Here is an 8,444-nt window from a genome sequence, read left to right as displayed (position 1 = left end):
GCAAGTCTGGATAGAGCAGAGGATGTATACTGGTGCAGATAGGAGCTGGAGGCACAGGGAATCCAGGGTGGATGATACCTTCAGGACCAGGAGTGTGAGTGGAGATACTGAGAGGGTAGAGGGAGACGGGGTTGGAGAGAGGGAACTGATTACAAGGATCTACGAGTGACCTCCTCCCTGGTGGACGAACAACAGAAAAGGGGGTGAAGGGAGAAGTCGGACAGGGCAAGATATGACAAAATAATAATCTATAAATTATCAAGGGCTCATGAAGGAGGGGGGAGTGGGGAGGGAGGGGGGAAAAGAGGACCTGATGCAAAGGGCTTAAGTGGAGAGCAAATGCTTTGAAAATAATGAGGGCAAAGAATGTACAGGTGTGTTTTACACAATTGATGTATGTATGGATTGTGATAAGAGGTGTATGAGCCCCTAATAAAACATTTAAAAAAAACCCTCAGTCCAAACTTTTGGAAGTCTTCCATTGACAAGGTTCTCAGGATCTTGAGTCTAAGTGGGAGGGAACAAATACTCTCCACCTATCAATGAAAGATCAACGTTTCCAACAAATTGCTAAGTTTTACTCAAGGGAGAAACCAACATATAGTAGGGATGTGGAATTAATTTCATTCTATCCTGTAGGATTCTTCCTTCACGGGAAAGAAACAGAATGAGGGAACGAGTCTTAATGGGTATCTTCATCAGAGATGGCAATACTGGTCTCTGGATTTGTGAAACCAGCCAATTACTGCAAGCAGAAAGCAAACTAACTCCCTGTAGCCACAGACCCTAAGCTTGTCTCCAGCCCCACAAAGATATTCCAGTGAACAATATCAAGAGTCAACTTGGAAGTCCAGGATAAAGTTCACCACTACATTATTTTAAAAGATATTGCCCCCAAATAAGAATCCCATTGCCCATGGGTGAGAAAATCAAAACAAGTCAGTACTCCAAGGAGTTGCCCATATCAGCTCGACTGATGAGATAGCATGCAGTTCTACCAGGCAAGAGAAACACTGTGCACGAGCCTTGCGTGGCCAGTCTCGGCTATCTGGTAACTAGGGCAGAACAGGGAGTGCAAAGAGCTACTTGTGTAACATTTTATATACAGATAGCACAGGGGAAGCTGTTCTCAGAGACCAGTGAACACTATTAACTGCGGTGGAGAAAGCAGATGCGTTCTCTGTCTTCTTTTCTTTTTGTGTGAGAAGCTTGTTTATCTCCCTCTAGGCCATTCCAATGTGCTTTGAAATGATTCTGTGTTGACGTAGTCCAGGAAGCAACAGCACTAAAGGTACAACCAGGTGGGTGAGAGAAAGGTGTGGCCTTGCTTTCTCCCGTAAGCAACCACAGCGAGGCAACAATCTAGGTCATGAAGTTCATTTCAGGTCTTTCTTCCTTGAGCGTGAAGAAGCGTTTCCAGTAGCCCACAGCTCTGCGTCAAGTTTTTATTGGATTGCCGCAATTTTCAGGGAATCTTGGCTGTTGCCCAGTGGCCCATCTATTGGAGCAACAAATTCTAGGTGCTAGAATGGGAACAGGTGAAGTCAGCCAAGCATAAAAACTTAACAAAACGGGAACCACCGGACCCGACTGATGGATCTAGATAGGTCATCAGAAATACCAAAGACACCACTCCCACGATGGCAGGTGGTAACCAGGCCCCTTCCCGCGGGAGGACTTTGTGTGCACTGTTCCCAATGTAGCAGTGGTTCTTTCAAGACTTACAGTCTCTGCGGCCTGTGGGTGGGTGCATCAATGATCGGCCATCTATCGTCCCTGGGGTGCTGCCTTTACCAGCTTAGGCCACCCTCCCAAACTAACCTCCAGGCCTCAAGCCCCCTAGATAACACTCTAAAAAATGGTTTTAGATTAAAATACCAACTAAAAAAAAGCCTAGAAGATAATCTAAACATTACAATTTTTTTAACTTAATCAAGTGGAGTTTATTAAACAGAACGTAATGTAATGGGGGAGAGGGGGGGAAATAGGAGCTGATACCTAGGACTCAAGTAGAAAGAAAATGGGAAATGTCGGTGGCGACATGTGTACAAGTGTGCTTAATACAATTGACTCGTGGATTGCTATAAGATTTGTAAGATCCCCCAATAAAATGATTAATAAAAAAGAGAATGTAATGTAATGAAATAGCAATTTTTTTGAAATAGCAATTTTTAAAAAGCTGTATAACTATAAATATAGCATTGGAAGACCGAGTAGCAATACATTCACCATTTTTCTTTTTTTTTTTTTTTCACAAGAGAAAAGCTTGTAGTTAGTTCAGGGATCGTTTGCTGGCCCTTAGGAGCATTTTCCAGTCCAGTCTGTTGGGGCACCACGCCCTGGCCCCAAAGTCCACTTTCAGCATTCCCTGGGGACCTTGCCACTCCATTCCCTTGCTGTTCTGCTGCACTCCCCCAGTGATTTGCCTCGGTGTGGTGAGATCAGTTCGGGCGCAATTCCCACACTGTGTCTCCAGTGCTGTCCCCTGTATCGCCCTTAGCCACTGAGGGGCATCATTTCTCATCGTGGGGCCAGCCATGCTGTTCTCTCTGTGGACTGGCTGCTCTACTCAGGAACATCATCCTCACGGCCTGGTGGGCCAGGCTTATTCATCATTTTTCATGGAGATAATTTAATCTCCCTTCTTAGGTTTTTCTACAAAAATATCAATTATTGTAAATAAATTAATGTTTTATCTGCCTTGTGCCCTTTTAAAGAGCTCTATCTGTGTGGAATGAAACTGACAACAGCCACTAGATAAATAAGCTAAGAGACAGGCCTCATTCAGAAAAGGAGAGTGAAAATGGTGACACATCTTGAAGACTGCCATCAGTGGCTCTGAAGCACACATGCACAAATTGTTCAGTTGTTGTATATTTTCAACCACAATTTAAAATTTTAATGTTTGAGGAGTTCTATTCCAAAGTAGTATTTTGAAATCTATTAATAAAAGTTCAAGATTCTGAATGGATGAATGTATGGGTTGTGATGAGTTGTATGAGCCCCCAATAAAATGATTTTTTTTTTAAGTTCAAGATTGTATACATTATTTTATATATCTGTATTGGTCATCTTACATGGGCTCATGTTCTTTGATGGCTGATACCTGATCCCTTCCACACCTCGTGATCCCACATGCTGGTGTGCTTCTTCATGTGGGCTTTGTTGCTTCTGAGTTAGATGGCCACTTGCTTACCCTGAAGCCTTTAAGACCCCAGATGCTATATCTTTTGATAGCCGGGCACCATCAGCTTTCTTCATCACATTTGCTTATGCACTCATTTGTCTTCAATGATCTTGTGGGGAAGGTGAGCATCATGGAATGATCTGGCTGTTTTTTTAAGGGGCCAACTTTGAGAATTATATGGGAAGCACTTTTAATTAATCATTATTTATTAAAATCTATTTATATTGTTGAATAATTAATTTAAGTAACTAAATATTACTTATATGAAATTATATCAATTTAATTAATATCCCGAGAGTTAAGTAATAAAACAGGAACTATAATCACTGAACCCTTTAAGACTTTAAGAAGAATATTTACACCTTTATTCAATTCACAATTTAAAATGTTTTAAAACTGTGCTGCATCATGATAGTTACTGCCCAACTTGGGTCCCAGACAAACTTTTGAAGACTGAAAATGGAGCAATTATTTCCTGCATTTTAGAAAAAGGTCTAATATTGGTGAAGAGGATACATGTAATGTATGAGAACTGTTTGGAAGATATGTTACCTTCTTCATTTGAAGCAAGAAGTGAAATTCAGAATATTTCACACTTAAATTCTACTCAGTGGTTAACATTTAAATGTTTTCTAATTAGTTGTTTACATTTTTATATGCACTGATAGATAAGATGCTAAATAATTTCTTGGTTATAAAAGTTTTAAAGCTATTAAGTAAATACTTTGCAGAATTACAGTAAAAGTAATATTCACTCACTCAACAAATAATTATAAAGCAATTATTCCCACTTTTTCCCTAGATGACCATTTAATATGGCTTTCTATTTTATTATTCTTTCAGTTTATTGTCTGCCAATTATCATTTACTTCTGGTAAACAGTGCCTGGAAATGCATGACACCTCATTTCTATGTTCAATGAATGAATAACTCAAAGATATATAAACACAATACACATATGCATCTTTAAGTCTGGAAATGAACAGAACCTGCTATGTGTGTGCAGCTTCACATTTCTGCTAACTATCACACTGTCTGGTCTGATCAGATTACCCTCTAAAAAAAGAAAAACTAACTAAAACACCTCATACACTGAAATCAAGAAATAGTTAACAATATAAGCTAAGGTTAGAGGGAGGGGAAAATGACCCTCATCTCCATCGTTCTGTAGGATGCATGTTGTTTTTATTTCTTACATTTGGTCAGAGAAAGGGAGGATTAGACCCATTTCAAATTGCTTGCTTTTCCCCGCTGGGCTAGCTCTTACTCCACACGTCCAGAAATGAATGTAGGAAGTTGGGTACTCTCACTGTGCCCACTCTGATTGTGCATTCAGGGACTGGGATTTACCAGTGGGTAAACCCAAAGGAACTACTGTGAACAGAGTCCATATTAGGAATCACTCTTTACTTGTCCTCCCCCCCCCCCCCCCACCACGATGTATCTCCAGGGCACGAGGAAAGAATTATTGTTTCATGCCATCGAATCCCCAGCTAACCAGGACCGCTCAGATCCTGTGTCCAGCAGTCCTTGAATTGCTTGGGCACCTGTCTTTCCTCAGGGCACAGCTATGCAATACACAGTCCTAGGCACTTCTGCAGAAGAGCCAGGCAAACAATCTTTCTCATAGGCCTTCCTCGTGGACTCAAAGGCCCACACAGCTTCTCCTTGAGGCTTGGAATTACAGATATGATAACCAGTTTAGGAAACTGGAAAAGAGGCCATGACATTTTCCTGGGGGCATCTGTCCTCTGCATTTTCACCACCCATCCTAATTTGATTGAGCAACACCTTTGCTGTTTGCCTATCTAGCTTGCCTGTGTGGGTGTTGTGTTCTGCTAGCCAGCTCCATACCTGAGGGCAGATCTAGTGACTGCAGACCTTGCTGCTCATTAGAGCGTGGCACCCACCTTGCTAACGGTGAGGGCCCCGGGGGTGTAGTGATCACGCCTTGGGCTGTGATCTGCAAGGCCAGCAGTTCTATACCGCAGGAGGAAGACGGGGCCTTCTACTCCTGTAAAGAGTTCCAGTCTCAGAAATCCACAGGTGCAGTTCTACCCTGTCCTACAAATTGCTATGTGTCGACATCAACTTGATAGCAATGAGTTTCGAGTTTGCCATGGCAACTGAGCGCTGCCTATCATCTCAATTCTGGGCTGCTAACCAAGAAGTGAGCGGTTCGAAACCACCATCTGCTCCACAGGAGAAAGACGATGGATGCTTTCTACTGCCAGAGTTACAGTCACAGACACCCACAGGGGAGGTTCTACCCTGCCCCATAGGGTCACTGTGAGTCAGAGTTGACTAGATGGCGGTGAGTTTGTTTGTCCGTTTATTATCTCAGGACCCACTGATATCAGTAAGTCCAGTTTTGTAGCAGCTGCCTTTTACATAAACGTTGGTCTTCACAGGACAGGAACCGAAGAGCTTCTTAATGAAAAAGAAAGAGAGGGGGAGTCAAGGAGGGAGGAAAGGAACACATATACACACACACACACACACACACACACACACACTAATCCACTGTCACCCAGTAGATTCTGACTCATAGTAACCCTATATGGGGTTCTAAGGTTTACAAATGTTTGTTGGGACAGATAGCCTCATCTTTCTCCCATGGAGCAACTGGTTGGTTTTGAACCACTGACCTTGTGGTTCGTGGCCTAACATTAACTGGACAGTGCCACCTTCCCAGCCCATCCCTTCTCACTTGGGTCTATGGAATTTCCCCTGGACTCTCCCACTGAAACAGTGCTGTCTGTTGGGTAGTCATGTTTGCACACTAGACCCAGACTAGCACACCCACCACTCTGGACCATTTGATTCCTTCCTTCCTTCCTTCCTTATTGGCCAGGACAGTGCTGACAGCTCCACCTCTGCATTGGAGCCATGCTTTGCAAGCTTCTAAGATAGTAGTTCCCCACCTTCCTCATGCCGCGAGCCTTTCATGCAGCTCCTCATGTGGTGGTGAACCCCCCCAACCATAAAACTGTTTTTGTTGCTACTTCATAACTGTAATTTTGCTACTGTTATGAATCATCATGTAAATATCTGATATGCAGGGTACATTTTCATTGTTACAAATTGAACATATTTAAAGCATAGTGATTAATTACAAAAACAATATGTAATCATATATTGTGAAATATTTATTTCTAATGACAAATAAATGAAATTTTATCTTGTAGCATGGGTAACAGTCTTCACAGTGGGTACTCATATGTGGGTGCATCTGCATGTGGGTGGACCCCCCTGGAGATGGATAGAGGAGTGGTGTCTTGGTTCTTAAGACCATTTGAAATATGTGTTTTCCAGTGGTCTTAGGCGACCCCTGTGAAAAGGTCGTTTGATCCCCAAAGGGGTCGAGAACCACAAGTTGAGAACTGCTGTTCTCGAAGACAACCACCCTTGCAGTGGATTAGCATCAAGGATGAGACAATTGCGCACCATTAAGTCAATTCAAGCTCATAGTGACCCTTAGAGACAGAACTGTCCCCTTGGACTTCCTCGGCTGTGATCCGTACGCATCAGATCACCAGAATCCTTCTCACTGATAATCTCAAGCAGTAGACATCTAAATCCAATATTACTGCTACCATTTCCCCTGCTGCTCTCAAACACCTGAAATGCCACAGCTGCCGATACCCTTCCATGCCCCAGCGCCCCAGCCCAGTTTACAAGCCGAGAGCGTACATACAACTGCACCGCAGCCATAAGATCGGGGTTATAATTTCGCCACTTGGTTAAAGGGTGCTCTGTACAGCCAGTCAAGTTCAGCAACAAAGTCCCATTTTCAGACAGCTCCTCCCCAGGCCCTCATCCAGGGCTAACTGCTGTAGGTAAGGCTCCCTGGGGACCCAATTCTGAGGTTCCTGGGCCCAGGTGAGTGGGGGCACTATGAGAAGGAGCCCCTGGGTGAGAAGATGTGGGGGGCTGGGCAGGGAGAACGCTGAACTGCATGCAGGCGCAGCGAGCCCTGGGGAGCTCTGGGGCTGTGGTGGAGTCTTCAGGGCCATCCCAAGCGGAGGCAGGACAGACACGTCTCTGTACCCCACACGAATCAGACACTGCGCATGCACTGTCTCCAGGGAGGGAGCCTAACCTCGGCAAAGTAGCTGTTCCTTGGCTGAGGACAGTGCCAGGAGAGCCCACAGGTGAGAGGCATGAGCTGATACCATCCTCCCCAACAAGAAGGAGCGCCTGAATACTGGGGGACAGGACACAGCACCCACAATGCTCCGAAGCAATGGACCCATCCCTGAAGTTTCTGAGATTATGAATTACTGACCCGTAAAATAAGGAAGAAGCGCTCGCTCACGGGATAGTCAAGTGAGCAAACGAAACCGCCAAGGCAAGCAACCTGTGGGAATGAAGCAGCGTTTTCTTTTCAGCCAGAATTCTGGAACCATCTTATCTAGTGTGGGTGGCAGACTCCCACTTGTCATCTCAAGAACAGTCGGTTCTTTTACTTTTCTGCCATGCCTCCCTAATCTTTCAAGTCAACATTATTGCTTCTTCAAAACGTTGCCATTACGGTGCTGAGACATTGCGAACTTACTGTCTCCCTCGGTTCGTTTTCATCATGCCGGGCTTTCCAAACACGTCAATAACCAACATCGCTGTTGAGTCGACTGCAACTTCCAGCCACCTCACGAGTCACAGCTGACCGGGCTACCTAGGGTTTTATTGCCTGTCCTAGTTATAAGCAGATGGCTAGACCTTTCTTCCACGGCCACAGAGGCAGTTCTCACGATCAGCTTTTAGGCTGGCATTCAAGGTTAACCCACTGGCACCACCCAGGGACCTCATTGCTAAAACAGCTCCTAGGCTAGAAACGCCAAACCCGTGCCCACGACTCCATCGAGAATGAAAGTCAAGGATCTCTGGTACTTAAAAGTGGACATCCATTGCCACCAGGTTCATTGTAGCTCACAGCGACGCTTGGCAGTCTCTGAGACTGTACATTCTTATGGGGAGGAAAATCTTGCTCCCAAAGAGCACCTAGCAGGTTTGAACTGCCCGTCCTTTGGTTAGTAGTCCAATGCCCTCACCCACAATGTCACAGTGTCTCCTTAAAAACGGAGAACTGGAGGGAAGGTGGGGTGGAAAGAGGGAACAGATTACATATAATCCCCTCCCTGGGGGATGGACAACAGAAAAGTGGGTGAGGGGAGGCGGTGGACACTGGAAGATATGACAAAATAATAATAATTTATAAATTATCAAGGGTTCATGAAAGAGAGAGGAGCAGGGAGGG

General features: G+C 44.5%; 1 pseudogene; it reads right to left on the bottom strand.

The window, feature by feature from the left end:
* Positions 1-1,082: 1,082 nt before the first annotated feature.
* On the bottom strand, positions 1,083-7,804 carry LOC142451563 (ADP-ribosylation factor-like protein 6-interacting protein 1 pseudogene; annotated as a pseudogene).
* Between the last annotated feature and the right edge of the window lie 640 nt (positions 7,805-8,444).

Source organism: Tenrec ecaudatus, chromosome 6 (assembly GCF_050624435.1).
Source record: "Tenrec ecaudatus isolate mTenEca1 chromosome 6, mTenEca1.hap1, whole genome shotgun sequence".
In the NCBI taxonomy this organism is placed as follows: Eukaryota; Metazoa; Chordata; class Mammalia; order Afrosoricida; family Tenrecidae; genus Tenrec; species Tenrec ecaudatus.
The sequence above is the reverse complement of the archived record's forward strand: the minus strand, read 5'-3'. Positions and strand labels throughout refer to the sequence as shown.